The sequence below is a fragment of the Lotus japonicus genome, chromosome 5 (assembly GCF_012489685.1).
Source record: "Lotus japonicus ecotype B-129 chromosome 5, LjGifu_v1.2".
Lineage (NCBI taxonomy): Eukaryota > Viridiplantae > Streptophyta > Magnoliopsida > Fabales > Fabaceae > Lotus > Lotus japonicus.
Genome location: NC_080045.1, coordinates 15,258,605 through 15,270,685, shown reverse-complemented (window position 1 = coordinate 15,270,685; position 12,081 = coordinate 15,258,605). Strand labels below are relative to the sequence as shown.

The 12,081-nt window shown below is 37.4% G+C and overlaps 1 non-coding gene across 1 annotated transcript; it reads right to left on the bottom strand.

Moving 5' to 3' along the window:
• Positions 1–890: 890 nt before the first annotated feature.
• LOC130721632 (small nucleolar RNA R71) lies at positions 891–997 on the bottom strand. The gene has a single exon (XR_009013557.1). It is a non-coding gene; the product is annotated as a small nucleolar RNA R71 (small nucleolar RNA).
• Between the last annotated feature and the right edge of the window lie 11,084 nt (positions 998–12,081).

Here is a 12,081-nt window from a genome sequence, read left to right as displayed (position 1 = left end):
AAGTCCCGAATAGAAAAAGTCTTCATCCATTGCTCGAAAATAGGGTTTCGAAGCAAAGAAATTAGAGTCGTCGAGCTTCCGGAAAGTGAAACCTATCGTGCGTACAGTCCAGAGTTCCGAAATGAAACGCTGGTCGATGGAAAAATAAAGAGAATCTTTAAATTTTCCGAGAGTTCGAAATCTCACTCAAAACGTTACTTTAAGAGCCAAATAGCCTATTCTGGACACGCTCGCCCTAAGGCAAGTGTGCAGACGACTCGCACTAACTCCGAAAACAACTACGCAACATTCCTCAAGCAATTCCTGAACTTTCTTCTTCATTAATCTTCCTCAAATATCAAACTCCTGTCACGCTTACACTGATCCTACGCGTGAGTCGGAAACTAGCTTGTTCTGAAAATTCAGGTCTTACATTAGCCGCCATGGCTGCCCATATGACGGAGGAGGAGATGCAAGCCCACATTGAAGAAAGAGTGAATGAGGCTCTTGCTCAAAGACTTCAAGAGCAAGAATTGGAGAATGTCAATCGTTCTCTCAGAGACCTCACCTCGGCTGCCATGAGCTACGATTATCCGGGCAGCATAGTTTCCCCCGATGGCACGGAAAACTTTGAGCTGAGGCCGACATTCATCAACTTGGTGAGCCAAAATCAGTATGGTGGAGGTGCTCTTGAAGATCCTCATGCACACATGGAGCGGTTTATCCGCAATTGCAACACCTACAGAGTTCATAATGTTTCAGCGGACACCATCCGCTTGAGTTTATTCCCTTTTTCATTGAGGGATACTGCTGAAGAGTGGTTGAATTCACAGCCCCAAGGTACCATTACATCTTGGGAAGACTTGGCTGAGAAGTTCACCACAAGGTTTGTTCCAAGAGCCCTCTTGAGGAAGCTCAAGAATGACATCATGACTTTTGCTCAATCCACCGATGAGAATCTCTATGAAGCTTGGGAGAGGTTCAAGAAGCTCTTGAGAAGGTGTCATCAACATAACCTTACTCAAGCTGAGCAAGTAGCAAAGTTCTATGATGGTCTCCAATATTCTTCGAGGTTTGGCTTGGATGCGGCTTCAAGTGGAGAGTTCGATGCCTTACTTCCACAAGTGGGGTATGAGTTGATTGAAAAGATGGCTATAAGAGCCATGAACTCTAGTAATGATCGCCAAGCCCGAAGAGGAGTCCTTGAGGTTGAAGCTTATGATCAACTTATGGCCTCCAACAAGCAACTTTCCAAGCAAATGAATGAGATTCAAAATCAAATGAAGACTACCAATATTGGTGGTCGAGTTGCCAAATTGGAGTGTGTGACTTGTGGAGGGCCACATGACAGCGAAGAATGCACAGAGACTAGACCGGAGGAGGAAGTGAAGGCTATGGGTCAAGCTCGGAATGACCCATTTTCAAATACTTACAATCCAGGATGGAGGAATCACCCTAATTTTTCTTGGAGGCAAGGTAATAATGGGCAAGGAAGTGGTTTTCAAAGACAATTTCCTAGCCAAGGATTTCAAGGCCAAAGCTCAAGACAACCTCAAGAGCGAGGAGAAGGTGAAGGTGGTGGTTCCAAGAAGAGCTTAGAAGAGTTGGTGGAAACTTTCATCAACCGGACGGAGAATAATTACAAGAATCAAGAGGCGACTATCAAGAATCTTGAGAATCAATTTGGTCAGCTGGCCAAGCAAATAGCCAAGAGACCTCAAGGTAAATTTCCTTCCGACACTATCCCCAATCCTAAGCAAGAAAATGCCTCTGTTGTAGCCACTAGAAGTGGGAGAGTGATGAATGAATTGAAGAAAAAAACAGAGGGAGAAAAGAGAGAGGAGAGAGTGGAAGGAGAAGTAGTTGTACCTATTAAGGTGAGAGAGGAAGTTGATCTTACTCCTGAAACTAGCAAGGTTCCGTTCCCTAAAGCATTGGCTAAGAAGAGCTTAGATAAAAAGTTTTCAAAATTTGTTGATGTTTTCAAAAAGCTCCACATTAGTATTCCTTTTGCCGATGCTTTGGAACAAATGCCTATATATGCTAAGTTTATGAAGGATATTCTGCATAAGAGAAGAAGGTTGAAGGGAGTGGATGAGACGGTGTTGATGACGGAGGAATGTAGTGCCATTTTGCAGCAGAAGATGCCAAAGAAAAGAAGGGACCCCGGAAGTTTCACTATTCCGGTGGAAATTGAAGGCATGGCGGATGTGGAAGCCTTGTGTGATCTTGGAGCGAGTATCAATTTGATGCCGCTCACCATGTTTGAGAGGCTTAACCTAGGAGAAGTTACCCCAACCATGCTCTCCTTACAAATGGCGGATCGATCCCTTAAGACTCCATATGGGATTGTGGAGGATGTAATGGTGCGGGTGGACAAGTATGTGTTCCCCGTAGACTTTGTTGTGCTTGATATGGAGGAGGATGAGAAGATTCCTCTCATTCTTGGTCGACCTTTCTTAGCTACTGGTAGAGCTAAGATTGATGTTGACAAGGGTCACCTCATTCTCCGTGTTGGTAAGGAAAAGGTACGGTTTTCTGTTTTTAATCCTATGATTGAGACTAACCATGACAATGACTTTGTTTGTGATGTGATTAGAAGCAGGTCGAAGGTTTTGGAAGAGATCCCCAAAGTTAATGCCCAAATTGATGAGTTCCATCCGGCTCTCATCAAGCTTGTTAATGGTAACAAGTATGGGGGGTCCAAGTACGAGAACTTGCATGCCCATATGGTGAAGTTTACCCAAGCTAGCACCCTTGCTAAGATTGAGGGTGTTTCAAGTGATGAAGTGAAGATTAAACTCTTCCCTCATTCTTTGACGAGGGAGGCTAGAGCTTGGTTTGATGAGCAAGAGGACATAGCCTCATGGGAGGATTTACTCCAGAGGTTTTGTGCAAGGTTTCTTCCTTGCACTTGTGGTAAGTTAATCAATGGAAAGGAATTTCCTTCCTAACACCATCGGAAGGAGAGTCCACTTAGGACTATAACCTAGGGCTAAATGGGAGACAACCCATTCTTTTTATTTTATTATTTTCTATCTTTTAATTTTGTAGTATTTTAGGTGTTTAATTTCAAAAAAAAAAAAAAAAAGTAAAATTTTTGTGAAAAAACTGGGTTGAGCGCCTAGGCGCCAATTAGAGGCAGAGGCACTGCCTCTGTATCTGGCACGAGCGCCTGAGCGTTCCCCATGAGCGCTCGAGCGCTCCTATACGTTGTTTCTGCCAGATTTTGGGTTTTAAAACCCCAACCTTTCATTTTCCCACTCTTAACTCCCATTCTCCCATAAAAAACGCACCTCACTCTCTCCATACCCCATTTCCACTTCTCATTTCTCACTTGCACACACATTAGCTCTTCCTTTTGCTTCAAAGTTTTGCATTGCATCAAGTCTATTCCACTTGCACCCACTCACTCTCAAGTCAAGGTAAGTTCCATTTTCCACTTTCCTTCATCATAGTTCATGAGTTTTGCAATGCATGCTTCTTTTGGGTAAGGGTGAGTGAATTTGTGTTAGTGCAAGTTGGGTTTGGGTTGTATTTATTCATTATGGGTTGATTTTGTGCTTAATTAGAAAGGGGTTGTGAATTTGTGAGGAATGGGTAGTTAGGATTTTGTGGATTAGTTTAGTTTAGCTTTTGCTTATAAGGTGTTTGATAGAATGCCTCAATGGGTTCTCTTAGTCGATTTTTGGCAAGTGCTTGTGGTAATTTTTCTCTCTTTGCCAAAATCACTAAGAAACTTGTTGGGTGCTCTTAGGTTGTTCTATTTTTGTACAAAGTTTCTTCTTTCATTTCTTTTTATTTTTGAACTAACATTTCTAACATTTGTGGCTTGTGTATGGGCTAACAATTTTGCAGATGCCTGTAAAAAGAGCAAGAACCAACACAAGAGCTGCAGCTTCTTCCTCCACCTCCCGGAGTTTTGATCGCTCTCGCTTCCTATCAGCGATTAAGGAGGAGTTTTACCGAGGTCACCTAGCACACAAAGAGTGTGTGAAGGAGCGGGGAGTTTTGTATCGGGAGGGAAGGAGAGACCTCTTGGGCATGCAGGAAGCCATGGAAATTAGGAGGTGGAAGAATTGGGTCAACCCCATTCCGTTTGCTTGTGAGGTCATGGTTAGGGAGTTCTACGCGAACACCTACTGTGACAATCAAGAGGACAGGTCCAGGCCACCGGTGAACTCATCTTGGTTCAGGGGAGATGTGATTGATTACAATCCAGCAGTCATTCGCAGGCATCTTGGTCTCCTCACGGAGGACCAAGAGAGGGAGCTTTTCCCCGAGAAGGCCACTTATCATGAGCTCTTAGAGGAGAAGTCACCGGAGATCTTGGAAGACATGAAGGCAGTGATTGTTCGGCCTGGGCGGGACTGGGAAGCAGTTGAAGATGAGATCATTTTTGTGAGAAGGAAGGACATGACACCGCTGGCTAGAGTTTGGGCTGAATTTTTGCAGGATTCCCTCATTCCTAGCTCTAACAAGTCTGAAGTTAGAGAGGTTACATTGGTTGCTATCTATTGCATCGTGAGAGGTCATCCTATGGATGTGGCCACCATCATTGCTGGTCGGATTTATTCCCTTTACAACAGGAGTAAAGACAAACATCGGCCCATCTTTCCTCACTTGATTTGCTCTTTGATTCATGCGGTGAGGGACAGAGCTAGGAGGCCAGTCCATGTTATTGAGAAGAGGTTGCCTGTGGCACCTCTGCTCAGTAAGGAGAGGATCGCTCAACTCTATAAAGAATGGACGACAAGGATGCCTCAAGAGGAGGAAGAGGAAGAGGATCCTGAGGAGCCAGCGGAAGAAGAAGAAGAAGAAGAAGAGGAGGAAGAAGAAAATGTTGAGGTGGTGAATGAGGTGGTTACTCCACCACGTGCTGACCCTTCTCCTGCTTGGATAGAGGCCGCTTTCGGGCGGATGTTTTTGAGGCAAGATCGCCTACACAGGGATCTTGACCTCCATTGGAGGGGAGGTAGCACATCAGACCCCAGGTACAATGGGCCCTTGGATTTTAATACCTTGGAGCAGGGGATGATAGACTTGAGCTTGATGCATGATGTCGGTGTTCATCCGGATTATGGCGATGGAAGGGGTGACCATGACCCCATGGAGTGACTATGTTGAGGTATCTCTACTCTTAGTTTAGGTCATGCATTTTTAGCATATTTTCAATTTGTAGATTTTGTTTTCTTTTGATCATGCATTGTTTTAGCTGGTTTTGTTTTTATTTTTGGGTCTTTACTTCCCTATACTCACATGCTTTTAGCTATAGATTTGCTTCCCTACTTGTGCTGTTTTTGAAAATGCTTTTGTGAATACTTGTTGTTGTTTTTGGGGATGAGTGATTGCATGTTGGGGAAGAGAGGAGGAGACTTCAGTCTTCCGAGTGTCTCTTGAGAAAGGAGTCGGTGTGAGTCCATTAAGGGTCTATCTTTGACCCTTCACCATAAAAATTCTTTGGAGGATCCTGACTCACTTGCAATTCTTGGTTCTGCGTTGATTTCGCTCATAGCATGCATAGTGATTCTTGCTTTATTCTTGAGACTTGTAGGATTTCTTGAGATTCTGAATTTGTTGTTTGAACATTGTCCTTAGTTGTCCCATTTGAGCCTTATTGGAGAATTTGTTGTAGCCAAGTTTTTGGGACGGATGTTTGGTTGGAATATTGGGGAGTGATGGTCCTTGTTGTGTTGTATGGAGCTGGAAAAATGAGAAATGGTCTCTTGCCCCAAAAAGGAAAAAATCAGTAAAAAAAAAGGGAAAGAAAAAGAACTCCTAACCAAGAGTTGGAGTTGGAAAAAAGGAAAAAAAAGTTTGAAAAGTTGGGTGCAAGAGACTTGTAAAAAAAGTGTGTTGTAAGCTCCGGGGTTATTCGAAGAGGACCACACTCAATGTGCTTGAAAGCCTAGTTTTCCCTTAGGGACCAACCACCATCATGTTTTACATAGCCAATGTTTCAACCCTTTTGGAAGTCTCTTTGAATGTTTGCATGCTTAATCTTTGTTGCTATGGAGTGAATGACATTCAGGACCTATGAACTTGTTTGTGTGCTCAGTGCACTAAATGAACATCTCATCCTAGGATTTTTAGTTCTATATGCTTCTCATGAATGGACTCTACACTCTTCTCTTTTCAAAAGGTGCATGAAGTAGGTTGTTGGGTCTTTCTCTTGGAACTAGCTGTGATTACTTTGTCCCCCTGTTTTTGTGAAGTATTCCTTGTTGAGAGCACTTGTGTGGGAGCATTTCTTGTGCTTGAGGGCAAGCGAGTGTTATTTACGCTCGAGGACGAGCTGTCGTTGAGTATAGTGGTGTGATGACCCTGTTTTAGTAGTGTTTTTAGGGTCATTTCTTTGTTTGTTTTGAGTCTTTTTGTAGAGTCTCATGTAGTGTTTCATGCATTCTCATGCATTTTTATTTTTTTCTTTAGTCTTTATTTTGTTTTGGTAATTTAGTAGTTTTATAGGTAGTTTTCTTGCATTTCAAGTAAAGTTTAGGACTTGCATGGTTTTGTTGTGTTTTATGAAGGACCTCTTGTGCTAATGAGCTCTTGGAGCTTCTAGAATCTTCCTTGACTTGTTGGTTAGGTTTGGAGTGCAGAAACTGAAGGAGAAAGAAGGCCAAGAAGCATGGAATTGATGAAGAACTTAAAGAGGATTGAAAAGAGGAGTTTCAGAAGCCAAAAAGTCCTTTTCAGGCGAGCTTAAGCGCCTAGGCGCTGGGAATGGGCGCCTAGGCGCCAATAGGGTCAGAGGCATGTTTTTTCAACATGAGCGCCTGAGCGCCCAGTTTCGTTCATTTTGCCTATAAATAAGGCTTAGGCCAATTTTTTGATACATTTGGACATTTTACTCATTTTTGATCAAGTTTGAGAGCTGAGGAGAACTTTGGGGCCAAGGGAGGCTTCCAACTTGTATTTCTTCTCAGGTTTTCTTTACATTCCCTTTATGAATTCAGTAGCCATGAGTGGCTAGTTTACTTTTTGCTTTGGGTTAAGTGATTCTATGAAATTTTAGTTTGTAAATCCTATCTCTATGCATGAGTCTTGATTCAATCTTGTATTTCAATTCCTTATTGCATGTTTAGCTTTGGTGCACCTTTGCTATAGGCTAGATTATAATAAAATGGAAATTTGTTATGATTTAGGGACATGAATTGGAATAGATCCTTCTATACTTGCTTCTAGGCATAGAGTGAGGGTAGGGTTTTGTTGGCCTGATTATACATGATATTATACCTCTTATGAATGTTTAAGTACACAAGGAATTGAGCTTAACTTTCAATTTGAGAGAATTACTTTTGTGAGGAATCAACTAGTAAGTACATAGGCTATAACAACAAGAGTTAAATCAAGGTTTCACATGCATAGGATAGGTGGACTAAAATGGATTAGATGATCAGCAACCCAAGACAATTTTCCATCATTTGTTATTTACATCATTTTCAACATTGCTCTTTTGCAAATCTTTCGTCACAATCAACCAAAATCAATTTCTGAATTTTACTGTTTTAAGAACTTGCAAACTTTAGGCTTAAATCAACAATTCTCACTCACAATCCCTGTGGTTCGATATTTTAAAACCCGGAGGTATTCGTACACTTGCGAATTGACCAACAATAGTTGAGTGAAGAAGTTTATGTTGAACAACCTAAAGGGTTTATAGATCCACATCATCCAGATCATGTGTACAAACTAAGGAAAACCTTGTATGGGTTGAAGCAAGCACCTAGGGCTTGGTATGAGAGGCTCATTGAGTTTCTTATTAGCAATGGTTACTGCAAGGGTGGAACTGATAAAACCTTGTTCGTAAAGAATGACAAAGGTAAGCTCATGATAGCACAGATTTATGTGGATGACATTGTTTTTTGAGGGATGTCGAACTCGATGGTGGAGCATTTCGTCCGACAAATGAAATCTGAATTTGAGATGAGCTTAGTTGGTGAGTTGAATTATTTCAAACAAGAGAAGAAAACATATATTAAAAAATCCAATAATATCATAAATTATTGAATATTAATTATAAAATATAATTTTATACATAATATTAGTTATTAAAACTTTATAAATATATTAATAAATGATCATTAATATTTTAAAACACTTGAAAAATTATAATATCTTATAAAGAAATACATTATTTATTTCATTTTATAATGCATAATATTTTATTTTTAAATTATATTACCACCATTTCTATAATTAATGATTGCTCATATCATGAACTTTATACAAAAATAAAAACATTATCAATATCTAATTTCATAGTATAGAATTTAATTTATATATAAGAACGTTTAAATTTAATAATTAATAAAATTAATATTCTGATTTTAGATTAATACAAATTAATGATACATGATCTCACTAATTCTTTATTAATATTGTCCTTAATTCTAAGCTCTAGATAATTTCACACACACACACATATATATATATATATAAACATATTTTAATTATATAAAATAAAGTCAGCATAGTTGGTAGATAGTTGGACTCTTTAACCTTAATGTCTAAGTCTCGAGAGGATTAATCTCACACCGGCCAACTGTGGGGATATCTTGGGAAAGTAAAAATAAAATTCAAAAATTAAAAAACTTAACTCATCATCATTTTCCTTAGTTAACTCTTTGTTATAAATTCATGAACTACATTATTGTAAAATAATTTCTTATATAAAAATAAATTTATAAATAAGAAAGTTTTAAATGTAATCAATAATAAATTTTATAATATAAGTCATGATAAATACAAATTAATGATATACTATGTCACTATTCTTAATTAACTAGATATAACACTCGTGCGTTTCACGGGTTTATTTACAATATTTTATAATATTGTATAAAAATTATAATAGTGTAATGAAATATATATTCAAATTTTTTTCATTTTAAATATAACAAAAAATAATTGTGTTAATACATCTGAATAAATAGTATTGGACTATTTTTGTGTATTAATTTTCTCATACTTTAGTTCTTTGTGTAAATAATTAATATTAATTTTAATTAATTTAAACGCTTAATATTTTTTACTTATATATATATATATATATATATATATATCTTACTTTTGTTTCAACATTTCAAGTTTTACCCTCAATTTATGATCGACATTTAATATTCAAATTATTTTTTAATGAGAAACTGAAATGTTGATACTAATAATTAACAAAATAGTGATATTGGGGAGGTGCTTAATACATTGCTGTTGGACATTTGGTTGTAATTTTGGTATTATGTTAGCTGCTGTTTAAATAGGATTTTGTTCTCAGTTGCAGAATGATTTTTCCATGATTGAGTACTCTTTTTCCTTGTTAGGCTTTTTTCCCACTGGGTTTTGCCTAGTAAAGTTTTAATGAGGCTCTTTCATGGGAACGTTTATAGTCATTTTGTGGGTTGGTGGTGGGGTTATTTTTTCTTCAGAGGAAGGGTGGGTTTGGTCCCAGTGGTTAAGATTGTATTGTACTCTGCTCTTGTCTGAAGTTGCTTCTGACTCAGACTTTTTATATTAATATCATTCATTTCTTTTTCAAAAAAAAAATAATTAACAAAATTAATAACATAAAATAGTTGTCAATAATTTAATTTATTACTTTTATTATTATTAAAACAAAGATCAATTGAATTTCAAATTATTTTCTAAAATTAAATGAAACAACATTATAGTTAAAATTAAAAACACACATAATCATTTAAAAATTTAAAAATAATTTCAAAAACATATATTTATAAAATACATTTAAGGAACATATGGGTTGGGGTAGGGAAGGTTAAGGGATCAATCCCTAGAGGGTGCAATATATTTTTTCAATGTACCAAAAATATTTACCATATTTACTTTATATAAGAGAAATTACTTTGTGTCGATAATTTAGGTTGATATTTAAAAGTTTTTACGTTTTATTTTTTCTCAATTTAGGTCGATAAATGATATAAAAATAATAATGGAAATAAGTAACTAATTAATTTTGTTACTTTTATAAAACTCAAATCAATTTTACTTTCAGATGGTCGTGGTTTGGTTTTGTTTTGGGGGCGCGCTTTTCTTTGAATTTTGGTCGTTTTGATCGTTGTTGGCTGTTTTAGTTTTTGCCTTTCGGGTCTGTTCGTTTCTTTCCGTTTTTCGTTGTGCCGCCCATTGTCGTGAGGGCTTGTTTCATGACTTTGATTAATATATCTTATCTTTTGCTCACAAAAAAAAAGTCTCACAATGCTAAGTTGGAGACAAAATGAATAAAAAATATAAGCGGGAGAGTTGCAATCTCAATTGTCTTAAGGTTTTTTGGTAAAGCTTCTACTCCTGATTTACAAGTCCATTCTCATTGATCTAGACCCGCACGCATCCACCCCAACCGTGGTATCAAAGCCCACTTGCCAAACTGCCACGATCCAAAAAAAATATATCAACTAAAAAAAAAAAACCATGAACCTCTGAGACTCAGGTTCACAGAAGGAGCACAAGCCCAAAAAAAAAACGCCGACATCTGAGAGAAATGAATCACATAACAGTACAAGAGTATTAAAGGAGAGCATCACCAACAGACAAGGACATCATTTTTAATTAATTTTTTTACACTTGTGTATTAAATAAATAAAAATAAAATAATTAATTAAAAATAAAAATATAAAAAGCCCTTAAATCTATTTTATAACCCAAAGCTGTTCCTAGCATTTCTCTAACAGAAATCTTTCATCTTCATCTTCTTATAACCCAAATATTCTACACTCTGAATCTAAGGGCTCCCCCTTTTAAACATTTAAGCAAATGCTTCAATGCATTAGGGAGTATTATGATTAATTGATAAATGGGGGAAATAATAAAGGTCCTAGCAAAAACAGCTGAGAGATAAAAATATCCAGTGTCACCAAAGTTCATCACTAGACGTTGAAGAAAAACAACACAAGAAATGTATTTAACCATTGAAATGGGAACGGAAAGGAAGACAGCATTTGCTATTACTTGCAAAATTGAAAACCTTCTCTGCATAAAGATTCAGCATGTGAGCATTGTTGGAAGCCTGAATCAGTCTTTCATGTTTATCTAATGAAATGAACTTGGTTGAAACTTGAAAGTATGTCTGCATGTTTTGTGGGACATTACTCTCTGCACTATGTCCACCATCATGTCTTTCAGGTTTATCATCTTCATCATTCTTGTTCTTGACATTATTCTCTGCACTACCCTGAGTTTCTATTTTCAGATCTTGTATGCTTTGTTCATCATCCTTATCTTTGAAGTTACTACCTTCAATAGATCTGTTTTTTGTGCTATTCTTTGGACTGTCATCATCTGTGACTCTGATTTTTTCAGATGAATTGTCCATATCTGTGTCAGTGTTCTCTTCATAGCCTGCGGTTTTTAATTCACTAGCTACAACATCTTTGTTGTCCTTGTAAATCTCTGCACTGCTTTCTGGTTCTGCCTTGCTTTGTTTCCCCCTGTGTTTCCCTTATTCCCCTATTTCTGTACAGCAAATCCATACAGCAATTAAATTTCCAAAACATTCTAGCTAAGATGGATACTACTCCCTCTCTCCTTCCCATTTCACTTTCTGAAGTTGAAATTGTTTCTCTTTCAAGTGGATTTCTTGTTTGCTCATAAAGACTGTGTTAGCTAGATTAGGTGGTGGGAAATGTTAGGTAAGTTTCCACAATTATAAAGCAAAACTTTTGTAGCTTTTAATTTGTTTCCTAACACTTCTTCACTAGTCTAGGCATAAATCATGCCACAGTAAATTTTAATCATCTCAAAGTACCAAACAGAATTGTTAATGATCTTCATCTAACAATACTAGGATCAAATAAGGTCCTCAGTACCAAACAGAATGTAGATGTTCCTTCTGTCTGCTCGAATTTTTAGTAAAACTAATACTCACTATATGTAGTTGTTTTTATCTGATGCCTGCATAACAGATGGTCTGTTTATGTTAAAGTGAGTGTGTAGTTCATTCAAAAATGACAAAATGGTTAGGCAAATTAATATTCTAACTAGAGTATAAATAGGCAGATTCTCTCCCTGTTGTCAAATTTATATACGAGAAGGAACTGGAAGAGAAGTTTTGGGATTTCAATCACTGATTTGGTTGCTTTAAAATGA